At 40.9% G+C, this 15,425-nt stretch overlaps 1 protein-coding gene across 31 annotated transcripts in view; it reads right to left on the reverse strand.

Annotated features, from left to right (window-relative positions):
- TMEM108 (transmembrane protein 108) overlaps nucleotides 1-15,425 on the reverse strand; it is a 695,879-nt gene that overhangs the window by 56,437 nt on the left and 624,017 nt on the right. The window lies entirely within an intron of this gene.

Below are 15,425 nucleotides of genomic sequence, written 5' to 3' on the forward strand. Positions count from 1 at the left end.
GCTAAGCGGGGGGTGGAACCCTCCGGGACAGTGTGGTCTCAGGACCCTCGGGGCCACAGAAAGACCGGGGGTGCCTGAGTGTGGCAGAGCTCCCAGATAACGGAGCCGGGAAGCCGGCTGCAGAGGCGGAGCCCAGGCGCGGGCTCTCAGCTCGGGGTTGCCATAGACCGTGATCCGCGGCACAGTCGGGCCCCTGCTCCTCCAGCAGGGACCCAACAAGCGGCAGATCTGGGGAGATGCCCCTTCCTCCCCGGGAGGAGTGGTGCCGGGAGTGCACCGCAGGGATCTGCTGGGTTTGGAGACTCCACCCGGGGTCGGGTGCCAGAGATAGAAACGCGCGGTCACAGGCCGGGGGAGCACGGAGTGCGGCCGGAGACCGGGGAGACGGGAGTGACTGACTGCTTTTCTCTGGGGGCTCACTGAGGAGCGGCCCCGAGTTCTCGGCTCCTCCGGAGCGGAGATTGGGAGGCCGCCACTTTCACTCTCCGCCTCCAAAGCTGTACGGAAAGCTCACAGGGAACAAAAGCCCCGGAGAGCAAACCCGAGCAGATTCCTTAGCCGGGAGGGGGCAAGGGCGGGGCACTTCCGCCTCCGGCAGAGACATTTGGAAACCACGGCAACAGGCCCCTCCCCAGAAGATCAGCGAGAACAGCCAGCCAAGACCAAGTCTACCGATCAATGAGAACGGCAGAACTCCAGCGCCAGGGGACTACTGCACATAGAACCCATGGCTTTTTTACCATGATTCTGTAGTCTTTCAAAGTTAATTTTTTTTCTTAACTGTCTTTTTTTTTTTTTTGAATTTTTCTTTTTCCCTTTTTCAACCAACATCTTATCAATCCCTTTTAAAAAAAAAAAAACATTTTTATTTTTCATTTTTAGAGTCATATTCTATCCCTTCATAGTAGTTACCCGTATTTTTGGCTTATATATATAAGTTGTTCTCTCTTTAAAATTTTGAGATAGTTTCTTCTAACAGATTAAAATATACCCTAAATCTCTAGTATATGGTATTTTCTATTCCCCTGCCTGATCACATCCTCTCCCTTTTTTTTTCTTTTTTTAAATCCTCTTCTTTCTTTTTTCAAACAACTTCTTATCAATTCCTTTTATAAAATTTTTTATAATTTCCATCTTTACAGTCATATTCCATCCCTTCATCATATCAACCCTTATTTTTGTACATATATAAGTTTTTCTTTCTTTAAAATTTTGGGAGGCACTTTCTTCTAAAAGACCAAAATACACCCCAAATCTAGTGTGTGGCACTGATCTATATACCAGCCTGATCATAATTGATCACATTCTGGTTTTTTTTTTTTGTTGTTGTTGTTGTTTTGTTTTGTTTGTTTTTGTTTTTATCTTTATCTTTTTCTTTTTTCTCTCTTTCCCTTTCTTTTCCCACTGCTTCAGGTCTTTTCTGATTTGTTTAGAGTATATTTTCTGGGGACGTTGTTACTCTGCTAGCATTTTGTTCTCTCATTAATCTATTCTCCTCTGCACAAAATGACAAGATGGAAAAAATCACCTCAACAAAAAGAACAAGAGGTAGTACCGACTGCCAGGGACCTACTCAATACGGACATTAGTACCATGTCAGATCTAGAGTTCAGAATCATCACTTTAAAGATACTAGCTGGACTTGAAAAAAATGTGGAAGTTATTAGAGAAACCCTTTCTGGAGAAGTAAAAGAGCTAAAATCCAACCAAGTAGAAATCAAAAAGGCTATTAATGAGGTGCAATCAAAAATGGGGGCGCTAAGTGCTAGAATAAATGAGGCAGAAGAGAGAATCAGTAATATAGAAGATGAAATGATGGAAAATAAAGAAGCTGAGAAAAAGAGAGATAAACAACTACTGGATCATGAGGGCAGAATTCGAGAGATAAGTGATACCATAAGACGAAACAACATGAGAATAATTGGGATCCCAGAAGAAGAAGAAAGAGAGAGAGGGGCAGAAGGTATAATGGAGCAAATTATAGCAGAGAACTTCCCTAATTTGGGGAAAGAAACAGGCATGAAAATCCAGGAAGCACAGAGAACCCCTCTCAAAATCAATAAAAATAGGTCAACTCCCCGACATCTAATAGTAAAACTTACGAGTCTCATAGACAAAGAGAAAATCCTGAAAGCAGCTCGGGAGAAGAGATATGTAACCTACAATGGTAGAAACATTAGATTGGCAACAGACCTATCCACAGAGACCTGGCAGGCCAGAAAGGACTGGCAGGATATATTCAGAGCACTAAATGAGAAAAATATGCAGCCAAGAATACTCTATCCAGCTAGGCTGTCATTGAAAATTGAAGTAGAGATAAAAAGCTTCCAGGACAAACAAAAACTAAAGGAATTTGCAAACACAAAACCAGCCCTACAGGAAATCTTGAAAGGGGTCCTCTAAGCAAAGAGAGACCCTAAAAGCAACATAGACCAGAAAGGAACACAGACAATATACGGTAACAGTCACCTTACAGGCAATACAATGGCACTAAATTCCTATCTTTCAATAGTTACCTTGAATGTAAATGGGCTAAATGCCCCAATCAAAAGACACAGGCTAACAGACTGGATTAAAAAACAAGATCCATCGATATGCTGTCTGCAAGAGACTCATTTTAGACCCAAAGACACCCCCAGATTGAAAGTGAGGGGGTGGAAAACCATTTACCATGCTAATGGACACCAAAAGAAAGCTGGGGTGGCAATCCTTATATCAGACAAATTAGATTTTAAACCAAAGACTGTAATAAGAGATGAGGAAGGACACTATATCCTACTTAAAGGATCTATCCAACAAGAAGATCTAACAATTGTAAATATCTATGCCCCTAACATGGGAGCAGCCAATTATATAAGGCAATTAATAACAAAAGCAAAGAAACACATCAACAACAATACAATAATAGTGGGGGACTTTAACATCCCCCTCACTGAAATGGACAGATCATCTAAGCAAAAGATCAACAAGGAAATAAAGACTTTAAATGACACACTGGACCAAATGGACTTTACAGACATATTCAGAACATTCCATCCCAAAGCAACGGAATACACATTCTTCTCTAGTGCCCAGGGAACATTCTCCAGAATAGATCACATCCTAGGTCATAAATCAGGTCTCAACCGGTACCAAAAGATTGGGATCATTCCCTGCCTATTTTCAGACCACAATGCTTTGAAACTAGAACTCAATCACAAGAGGAAAGTCGGAAAGAACTCAAATACATGGAGGCTAAAGAGCATCCTACTGAAGAATGAATGGGTCAACCAGGAAATTAAAGAAGAATTAAAAAAATACATGGAAACCAATGAAAATGAAAACACAACTATTCAAAATCTTTAGGATGCAGCAAAGGCAGTCCTAAGAGGAAAGTATATAGCAATACAAGCCTTTCTCAAGAAGCAAGAAAGGTCTCAAGTATACAACCTAACCCTACACCTAAAGGAGCTGGAGAAAGACCAGCAAATAAAGCCTAAACCCAGCAGGAGAAGAGAAATCATAAAGATCAGAGCAGAAATCAATGAAACAGAACAGTAGAACAGATCAACAAAACTAGGAGCTGGTTCTTTAAAAGAATTAACAAGATTGATAAACCTCTGGCCAGACTTATCAAAAAGAAAAGAGAAATGACCCAAATAGATAAAATCATGAATGAAAGAGGAGAGATCACGACCAACACCAAAGAAATACAAACAGTTAAAAGAACATATTACGAGCAACTATATGCCAGCAAATTAGATAATCTGGAAGAAATGGATGCATTCCTAGAGATGTATCAACTACCAAAACTGAACCAGGAAGAAATAGAAAACCTGAACAGACCTATAACCACTAAGGAAATGGAAGCAGTCATCAAAAATCTCCCAACAAACAAAAGCCCAGGGCCAGATGGCTTCCCAGGGGAATTCTACCAAACATTTCAAGAAGAATTAATACCTATTCTTCTGAAACTGTTCCAAAAAATAGAAATGGAAGGAAAACTTCCAAACTCATTTTATGAGGCCAGCATTACCTTGATCCCAAAACCAGACAAAGACCCCATCAAAAAGGAGAATTACAGACCAATATCCCTGATGAACATGGATGCAAAAATTCTCACCAAAATACTAGCCAATAGGATCCAACAGTACATTAAAAGGATTATTCACCATGACCAAGTGGGATTTATCCCTGGGCTGCAAGGTTGGTTCAACATCCGCAAATCAATCAATGTGATACAATACATTAACAAAAGAAAGAACAAGAATCATATGATCCTCTCAATAGATGCAGAAAAAGCATTTGACAAAATACAGCATCCTTTCTTGATCAAAACTCTTCAGAGTATAGGCATAGAGGGTACATACCTCAATATCATAAAAGCCATCTATGAAAAACCTACAGCGAATATCATTCTCAATGGGGAAAAACTGAGAGCTTTCCCCCTAAGGTCAGGAACGCGGCAGGGATGTCCACTATCACCACTGCTATTCAACATAGTATTGGAAGTCCTAGCCACAGCAATCAGACAACAAAAAGAAATCAAAGGCATCCAAATCGGCAAAGAAGAAGTCAAACTCTCACTCTTTGCAGATGATATGATACTTTATGTGGAAAACCCAAAAGACTCCACCCCAAAACTGCTAGAACTCATACAGGAATTCAGTAAAGTGGCAGGATATAAAATCAATGCACAGAAATCAGTGGCATTCCTATACACCAACAACAAGATAGAAGAAAGAGAAATTAAGGAGTCGATCCCATTTACAATTGCACCCAAAACCATAAGATACCTAGGAATAATTCTAACCGAACAGGGAAAGACTCTGTACTCAGAAAACTATAAAATACTCATGAAAGAAATTGAGGAAGACACAAAGAAATGGAAAAACATTCCATGCTCATGGATTGAAAGAACAAATATTGTGAAGATGTCAATGCTACCTAGAGCAATCTACACATTCAATGCAATCCCCATCAAAATACCATCCACTTTTTTCAAAGAAATGGAACAAATAATCCTAAAATTTGTATGGAACCAGAAAAGACCCCGCATAGCCAGAGGAATGTTGAAAAAGAAAAGCAAAGCCGGCGGCATCACAATTCCGGACTTCCAGCTCTATTACAAAGCTGTCATCATCAAGACAGCATGGTACTGGCACAAAAACAGACACATAGATCAGTGGAACAGAATAGAGAGCCCAGAAATGGACCCTCAACTCTATGGTCAACTTATCTTTGACAAAGCAGGAAAGAATGTCCAATGGAACAAAGACAGTCTCTTCAACAAATGGTGTTGGGAAAATTGGATAGCCACATGCAGAAGAAGGAAACTGGACCATTTCCTTACACCACACACAAAAATAGACTCCAAATGGTTGAAAGACCTCAATGTGAGACAGGAGTCCATCAAAATCCTAGAGGAGAATACAGGCAGCAACCTCTTCGACCTCAGCCGAAGCAACTTCTTCCTAAAAACATCGCCAAAGGCAAGGGAAGCAAGGGCAAAAATGAACTATTGGGACTTCATCAAGATAAAAAGCTTTTGCAAAGCAAAGGAAACAGTCAACAAAACCAAAAGACAACCGACAGAATGGGAGAAGATATTTGCAAATGACATATCATATAAAGGGCTAGTATCCAAAATCTATAAAGAACTCATCAAACTCAACACCCAAAGAACAAAGAATCCAATCAAGAAATGGGCAGAAGACATGAACAGACATTTTTCCAAAGAAGACATCCAAATGGCCAACAGACACATGAAAAAGTGCTCAATATCGCTCAGCATCAAGGAAATCCAAATCAAAACCTCAATGAGATACCACCTCACACCAGTCAGAATGGCTAAAATTAACAAGTCAGGAAACAACAGATGTTGGCGGGGATGCGGAAAAAGGGGAACCCTCCTACACTGTTGGTGGGAATGCAAGCTGGTGCAGCCACTCTGGAAAACTGTATGGAGGTTCCTCAAAAAGTTGAAAATAGAGCTACCATATGATCCAGCAATTGCACTACTGGGTATTTACCCCAAAGATACAAAAGTAGGGATCCGAAGGGGTACGTGCACCCTGATGTTTATAGCAGCAATGTCCACAATAGCCAAACTGTGGAAAGAGGCAAGATGTCCATCGACAGATGAATGGATAAAGAAGATGTGGTATATGTATATAGAATGGAATATTATGCAGCCATCAAAAGGAATGAGATCTTGCCATTCGCAATGACGTGGATGGAACTGGAGGGTATTATGTTGAGTGAAATAAGTCAAACAGAGAAAGACATGTATCATATGATATCACTGATATGAGGAATTCTTAATTGCAGGAAACAAACTGAGGGTTGCTGGAGTAGGGGGTGTGGTGGGAGGGATGGGGTGAACTGGGTGATAGACACTGGGGAGGCTATGTGCTCTGGTAAGCGCTGTGAATTGTGCAAGACTGTTGAATCTCAGATCTGTACCTCTGAAACAAATAATGCAATATATGTTAAGAAAAAAAAAAGAAGAAGAAGGTAGCGGGAGGGGAAGAATGAAGCGGGGGAAATCGGAGGGGTAGACGAACCATGAGAGACGATGGACTCTGAAAAACAAACAGGGTTCTAGAGGGGAGGGGGGTGGGAGGATGGGTTAGCCTGGTGGTGGGTATTGAGGAGGGCACATTCTGCATGGAGCACTGGGTGTTATGCACAAACAATGAATCATGGAACACTTCATCTAAAACTAATGATGTAATGTATGGGGATTAACATAAGAATAAAAAAAATTTAAAAAAGTTAAAAAAAAGTTTCTGAATGTATTTCTGATTTCTATACATTTCTGACACAAATTGACTTCTAGTCTGGTCTGTTGGATCTTGAGACTTCCCCATCCTCTATCACTAGAATTCCTCCGACAAATATCAGTAAGATTGTTTCCTTTGATTCTTGAGATTTAATTAGGTTTATCCCCAGGGAAGTATGTGCATCATGGAACACAGGGGGTCATGCTTCTGGGGAAACCAGAAGAGAAAGAAATGATAATCCATATGGGTCCTTGGGGGACCCTATGTATGCAGTCTATAAATGGCACTGATACAGTAGCTAAGAGCAGATTCCATATGTCTTATGCTCCCCAGAGGGTTCTGAAAGATGAAGAAAGGCAATATTTGGCTATTCAATACACATTGCAGTCTGCATTGGATGTTCTGTTGTTGGTTTTAGGAAACAAAGTCATTTGTCTAGTTTCTCTGCCTCTTTTACAATGTCTCATCAGAGAAGTGTTTCATTAGTATGGTAAATTGCCCCATAAAATAATCAGCAATGGAAGAGACCTATTAAGTCTGGATCTAATCCACAACCAGGAGTTTCTTTATTCCAGCATTTTTACTAATTACCAATGAGACATTTGATGATGGTGAGCATCCCCAAATAAAGCAACCACCCACACTAAATGTCAGTATCTTCCTTTAGTAGACAGAAGCCTGATTTATTTTAGATCTACTGTGATTTCTTCCCTCTCTAAGGAATGAAGACATGTGTATAACTCTTTTATTTTTTTATTACAAATGTAAGTCTATATAAAAGTAGGCATACTAGTGTTGTTGGAGTGGGGGGTGGGGTGGGAGGGATGGGGTGACTGGGTGATAGACACTGGGGAGGGTATGTGCTCTGGTAAGCGCTGTGAATTGTGCAAGACTGTTGAATCTCAGATCTGTACCTCTGAAATAAATAATGCAATATATGTAAGAAAAAAAAAAAGAAGAAGAAGAGGGTAGCGGGAGGGGAAGAGTGAGGCGGGGGAAATCGGAGGGGTAGAAGAACCATGAGAGATGGTGGACTCTGAAAAACAAACGGGGTTCTAGAGGGGAGGGGGGTGGGAGGATGGGTTAGCCTGGTGGTGTGTATTGAGGAGGGCACGTTCTGCATGGAGCACTGGGTATTGTGCACAAACAATGAATCATGGAACACTTCATCTAAAACTAATGATGTAACGTATGGGGATTAACATAAGAATAAAAAAAAAAAAAAGAAAAAAAAAAAGTAGGCATACTAGTATTATGAACCTTACATGTGCCAACAGTTATCAACTCCTGAACAGTCAGTTTCACCTAAACCCCCAAACACTTCCCTTCATTTCCACATTACTTTGAGGTAAATTCCAGACATTATATAATTATAACGATTACTTAAGGATCCCCTTTATACCCCTTGACTAATATGTTGTCTACTTCCCATCTCTAATGTTTTATTTTGAAGTGAATCTCAAATATCATACTTTTAAGGGACTTTATTCTTCCCCCAGCCTCATATATTTTAAAAAATGATTTGTTCCGGGCATGTGGGTGGCTCATTTGGTTGAGTGTCTGCCTTTGGCTCAGGTCATGATCCTGGGGTCCTGGGATCAAGCGCCACATCAGGCTCCTTGCTCAGTGGGGAGTCTGTTTGTCCCTCTCCCTCTGCCCCTCACCCCTGCTTGTGCTCTCTCTCTCTTTCTCTCTCACTATGCTCTCTCTCAAATAAATAAAAATCTTTAAAAATAATTGTTGATTAATTTTAATAGAATTGAACACATTAAAAAACACAGGTGCAATCTAGTCAGCACAGAAAGCACGACTTAGAATCCAGTAAGGCCAACAAGGCAAGCTCCGTTCTCTAGAAAGGGCTCAATATAGTTGGAAGACACAGTATTTTATTTTCTCAAAAGCAACAAAACAGAGCGAATATACAAGCAGCAGCAACAAAAAAGAAGAAGAAAAACACAAGATACACTCTATCTGATCACGCTCCTGTAAAACCAGTTGGTTTTATTGTGCAAGATTTTCTCCTATGTCATTCTGGAAAAGGACCTTTTCAAGAAAATTAACTATAATCCATATATCAAGCAAAACATATTCCCTCTGTCTCTGTGTGTGAGCGTGCACACGCGCCTGTGCAGGAGGAATCTCTGAGACACACACACACACACACACAAATATTGTTTCTCCCTGCTTAACTTTTCCTGCAGAGATTTTAGATTTAGAAGGGAGCTTCCTCCCCACCTCTCTGCGCCTCCCCCCCCCCCCCCCCCACCGGAATCTCCTGCCAAAGATGCTCTCCAAAGTGACAAGTCTCCTCCATGGAGCACAGCCACTGCACCACAGGCTGTCACATGAGACGTGGAGCTGATGAAGAGAAAACTTCTACCTAAAGTTACTTATTTTTAAAAAGTTGTCTTCACGAAGGGAATTGTGTATACCCCAACCCATTTTGGAGTAGGTAAATAGCTGGAGGTGTTTATGGCATTTTTAATGCTCCTTTTCCTCCTTCACATTATCATGATAGTTTCTTTTCAAAGGCGGAACTGCTAGATGTACAGGATGAAGACAGGAAACTCATTCCTTAGAGAACCCACATTGCATCTTCCTCAGCATCAGTTCATTGATATGGGGAATTTTAGTTTTAATCTTCCCTATGTGGAGAGGAGGTAACCACACACTGTCCTATAACCCTTCTCCCAAAAAATCCTGATCACAGCCTAGAAGCATGTTTAATTTGTGATTAAGCATTCATTCCTGGGATGGTTCTGTGATGGATGCTGCCTATGAGTACAGTTTTGGGTGAAGGCTGAATAGAAGGCTCTGGGCCTTCACTTTTTGCCTGTGAGCTGTGATAAGGATTATTTGAACTTTTTCTTTGCCTTAAAAGAAACCAGTAAATAAAAACGAGGCAAAACAAGCAAAGGAATGGATAAGTAAAATCTCCCCCAAAAGATATTCCTATGTGATTAGCAAAGCTGCTCAGAGTTAAACCTGCAGCAGACGGAGGAATTGGAAGTCAGGCTTCTGCCACTTACAGGATTTTCCTACTCCTCACTAGAGCTTTTCTGTGAAGTCCTGGGATCCTGTCTGACAGAGACAAGACCCAGCAAAGCTCTGCCAGTCACAGCCAGGCTGTCACAGGCTCTAGGCATCAATAAACTCATGTTGCAATGTGTCACCTGCTTAGAGAACAATATTTATCTTTCTCAGCAAAGAGCCTCAATCTCATTTCCCAGATTCCTTCCCTGATTCTAGTGACACAGACCTGGAAAATGTTCCAAGGCATTAGGCAATAGTGGGGATGTTGTTTTTTAAAGCAGATGCTTTCCTTCCCCCTTGCACCTGCCATACACACAGTGTGGCTGAATTGAACAGAGGAATGGGGTTTTTAACAAAATGCTAGTATTGTCACATAAGATCCAAGACTCACTCATTTAATAATTTCTCAAACACGATTTATCATCTACTATATTCTTGAAACCATACTACATTATAAAAATGCTTAAAATAGTCCTGACATTCTTAGGCAGCTCGTAGAGGTTGGGGGGTGATATATAGACAAAACCCCCATAGTATGATAAGAATTAAAACAGAACTGTGGGTTTAACACAAAGGGAGGAATGAATAATTATTCTAACCATCTTCCCCTTTTTTCCTTCCTGCAACCCCTCCCCCCAAATTATTTGGGGGAACCTGTGGCATAGAACTTCAGAGAGTGTTGTCCAGAGTTCAGTCCTACATTATATTAACCCTACTATAAACTTGGACACTAAAAATAAAAAACATACTGGCTTCCCTGTCTACTGCTAAGGGTGGACTGACCCTGCAGCCATATGATAGTTTGACAGCGGGACACGTAAGAGGGTAGGATGAAGTTAGGAAAAATCCACCTCTGATATCTGCCTGCAAATGTCTGATAACATTGTTCTCACCGTGCTTGGGTAGAAACAACCAAAGAATCCCTCTGCTTCTTACAGGGTGATAGGGAAAACACTCTGCTGAGGTAGGCTGGGGACTCCAGACAGTAAGTAGGTCAGTGAGAGCTCATGCAGTGGTGATAATTGTAAAAAAAGGAAAGACTGTTCAAATTATGGGGACTTTCACTGATCTCTACCAGCCTTTTAATTATAGGTGACAGGCTTAAAGTTCTTTCCAACATCCCTTTATTTCCTTGTGGTTGGGAGGTCATAGCATAATCTTACACTCTGGCATAAATAATGAATTCCCTATTAGGTGCACACCACTGCCCAAAACAGTTCCTCTGACCTCATGGTGTTAGGTTCCAAAATTCAGAATGACAAAGAGAAGAGTTCCCTGTTTGAAAAAGCACACATGTAGCTTCAGTTCTGAATGCAGACCTGAACCCCTTTGGGCTAGTAGCCCTCTTAGATACCAACATGAGACACTGGTATGAGATCAGAGGCAGCTTAATGAAACTAAATAGAAATCCCCCCAAAGATGGAGAAATTACTCTGAAAAGGTGGTATTGGGAAAGAAGAAAAAGTAGTTTTCAACAAATAGTACTAGGACAACTGGTTAAGCACTTGGATAAAATTTGTCTACTTATGTATTTTACTTTTTACTCTTGTTATGTGTGTCTCCCTCTCCCCTTTCCTTCTTCCTTCACTGAACCTTGCTGCTCTTCTTCTCAAAAATTTCTTGGCTCTTTTCTTGCCTTTGCTTGTCCTGACAGGCTTTAGAATCATTTTGACCTTCACCCCTAAAACATCTACAGAAATGATTCCTTGCTTCTGCTCTTTTCTTTCAGAAAAGTAGAATCACTGAGCTTCTGCAGCCTTGGACTTCTGGGATGAAATAACAAGACTGTGACAGGGACAGAGAAAGTATAAATGCTCACCCCAAGCATAATGATCTTGATGCCACTCTGGAGAGCCAGCACCTCTTCAGATACTTCAAAGGAAGCAACAGTCCTTGGACCTTTCTGCCCATGGGTATTTGCCAGAAGGGACTCCTATCACGACTGAAGATTCACCTGACATCAGTCAGAAGCTGGGCTTGCAGAGCTGTGACTTGAGGGTGGCCTGGGGGAAAGGGAGTCCTAAGTGCAGCCAAGCCCAGGGTGGCCACCTCAGTCAAACAGCCCTTTTAGAAACTGGCATTTTCATACTTTTGTCTTCATAATAACCTTGGTACCATGATGCTTAGGCTAGAGTCCTGAATCAACCAAGAAGAATATGGTCTAAAATGTGGCTTGCTTCCAAGAAGGCCCTGTGCTCTGACAGCATCAGTTGGGAGTTATTTTTCCTCTTGACTCTTGGCACCACTGTGAGTCATGCATTATAAAACAAATTCCTTTCTCTAGGTAACTCATTTTTCTTCTGAGCAAGGACACGGATAGCCCATCTGGCACCTTTGCAGAAGACAGACAAAGCCACCCTTCTTTTAGGTGAACAGTCCACATTCAGGTGCATAACCTGAGGAGTCCAACCAGGTGCCTTTGTCTAGTGAAAACTTGGGGACTTGCCTCTGAGGCACCCATATTCCAGAGAAACATCTAGTTAAACTCACTCATTCAGCAAGCATCAAGAGAGTACCTGAGGGCAGTGGGAAACTAATACTTTCTGAGCCCCAGCTATAAGCTGGGCACTTGAGTGTCTTCTTTCATTAAATCCTCTTAGTGGGCATTATCACTGCCATTTCACAGATAAGGAGGTTAAAACATTTACCAAAGGCTCCACAGTTAGCAAGCAGCACAGTCAGAATTTGAACCCAGGACTCTCTAATTCCGAGTCCATGTTCTTCCTACCTCACTATGCTGGGAACACAAAAAAGCACAAGGTATAGTTCCTCCTTTCAGGGTGCCCAGCCCAGTGGAAAAGAGATGATCTACAAAAATGTCAGTCACTCTTGCTAACTTCTCCTTCTGATTCATTGCTATGTCTCAGCTGACTGGTACATTTAAGAGCCCAGATTCTTGGGAGGGATCTTTAGGGTTTATGCTTTTCCATTAGGTTTATGCTATTCTATTTGTTCACCACAACTCCTTCAGGCTTAGCAAGGTGAACGGTTTTGTTCAATGTTATGCAGCTACTAAAGGATAAGGCCAAACTTCCAATGAAGGACATGCTGATTCTAAAGGACTTTTTTTTTTTTTTCATTGTGTCACACTGCCTCCTGGGTTCCTTGGGTGAGATGGTCTATGGGGCTGCTTGCATAAAAGCTGCAGACCCCAAACAGGAGAGTCTAGCATGGGCAGGCAGTCCAATAAACCAAGGCAGCAACAGGCAGTGGCATATGTCCTTTGACCATTAGATTTGGTCCTTGTCCCCTGTCTAATGGAGGAGACAGAACCTAAGACAGTGACAGGTAGTCAGTGCAACCAATTCCACATTCACCATCCCAGGATGTTTGGTTTGGTTTTACGTTCTATTTTGGAAAACTTTAAGCGCATATAAAGCTGGAGAAAATAGAATAAAAAAGTTCTATGACCCAGGTATAACAGTGATTAACATACGGTCAGTTTTTTTATTTATACTCTCTCCAACACATTATTCTGAAGTTAATCCCAGATGTTGGATCATTTCCTCTGGAAATATGTTAAGTATGAACTTCTAAAATAACTCTTTTTAAGAAACAGAGCCACAATACTTTCACATCTAAAAAAATAAAAATAATTCTTTAATATTATTAAATTCCTTGTTAGTGTTCAAATTCCTGAATGTATTTCATATATTAATTTTAAATAGTTTGTTCAAATCAGGATCCAGATAAGGTCTAAACATGGAAACTGGTTGTCTCTTAAATCACTTCTAATTTATAAGTAATTTTCCATGCTCTTTCTTTCTTTCTTCCTTTTTTTTTGCAGTTTGTTTCCTGAAAAACCAGGTAATTTGTCCAGTATAGTGTCTCACATTCTGGGTTTTGTTGAGTGCATCTGTAAATGGGAAAGATTTTTAGGGTAAAGAATGAGGCACTTATAAGAATGTGGCCAGGTGTAGTGGAGATTATAGATCTGGAATCAGAAAAATCTGGGTTTAAATCCTTAAACTGCAACTAACTATATGAATTTGAGCAAGCTACTTAATCTTCATTTCTAAATTTCCTAATCTATAAAATGCACTTGAAAAATGACAGGGCCTAGCAGGTGGTGAATTCTAAGAAAAAATGTTAAAGATGCCATTAAAAAAGTCTGTATGATCTTAAAGATGCAACCAGTTATCCCCGTTTTTCTCCTCCCAGATACTACCACAGGAGTGGAAAGCACCAGTGACTTCCTGGAGCATTCGCCCCAAAGCAGAAGCCTCCTTCTGGGCAATCTGTGGCTTTGTTTCACTGGTAGAAAAGAATGCTACTTGGTGAATCACTGTCTAAGTCTGAAACCCAATCTATTTCTTAACTTTCCCTTATGTCATCAATCAAACACCACCACTGACCAGACCTGTAAGAGCTTGTTCATGACATAGATCACAGTCTGTTTTACATGATAGGTGGAGAAATGGTGATTAGAGTGAAATGACTTGCTGGAGTCTCTTGCCTCCCAGCCTGGAAACCATTTCTCCCCTTTCCAAGTTGAAGCACCATCCTTCATTTCATCTATTTCCCATTTGGCTTTAGATTGCTTCATTGCATGTACCTCCATCTCATGTACCATGTATTTTGCTTATTCATTCCTGTTTTATTAGTCCTTCCCCACTAGAATTTCAGCTCCATGAGGGCAGGGACTTGATCTGTTTTGTTTGCTGCTATGTCCCTAACTCCTAGAATGGTATCTGGAACGTAGAAGGCACTCAGTTCATAGCTGGTATGATTGAACCATGTTGAAAAAAGTCCTTTTCAGTTGTTATTTGGGGCATCCACACCAAATTACATCTTTAACCAAGATGACCTTAAAGGTTACAAATAATTACTATTTGTTAATGCTCTTCAGATTTCTATTCTGCTTATTTTCAAAATTTGGTTTGGTGTTTATGTTCCTGCCTGTAATTTGTTTTGTTTCCGATCTGTTATTCACTAAACCATCTGGGCAATCTGTAAACCCATTGCCCACAGTTTGGAGAATCTAATTTCTTATAAAAATCATAGCATTGATATCTGCCAAGATCTTTAAGATTTGGCAAAAATCTTCCTTTTCCTCCTGCTGAGATAAGTAAAGGTGGTAAAGCTCAGCATTTTTACCAGAAGCATGTCAAGCATCTTGTAGCAAGGGAAAGGTATACATTTTTAAAAAGCCATTATAGTAATATGGTAACAGCAATGCACATCTTCCTTGGGGATAGGAATCCCTTTCAATTCCCCTATTGTCAGATTTAGATGGGCAATAATAGGGTTGTAGAAACACAGAGAATGTCTGCCAGTCCAGGAACTTGGAATGCTTTTCAATCACTCACAATGACATAGCTGCAGTTCACATTTGAATAAATCCTCACTCTGAAAAGCTTAAAGGGGTTTACAAACCATCCCATCCAGGCCACACTGGCATTTTTAGTGGCATTCCTCTTCCCACACAGGGAACTTTCTCCCAACCACAACGTGATCCCTGAGGGCCTTAGCTCCCTGGGGCTCTGTCTTTTGGCTTGCTACCCAGCTTTTCCTGCACTATGCCCAGCTCACCTGGAAACTCTTCTGGCTTTTGATTTGCATCTCCCCAAGACCCTGTTTTTTGATTTGCTCTTTGGTCTTGCATACTATAAACTGACGGCCAAGAAT

Source organism: Mirounga angustirostris, unplaced genomic scaffold (genome assembly GCF_029215605.1).
Source record: "Mirounga angustirostris isolate CCGP_5_RB_7025 unplaced genomic scaffold, mMirAng1.0.hap1 SCAF_1, whole genome shotgun sequence".
Lineage (NCBI taxonomy): Eukaryota > Metazoa > Chordata > Mammalia > Carnivora > Phocidae > Mirounga > Mirounga angustirostris.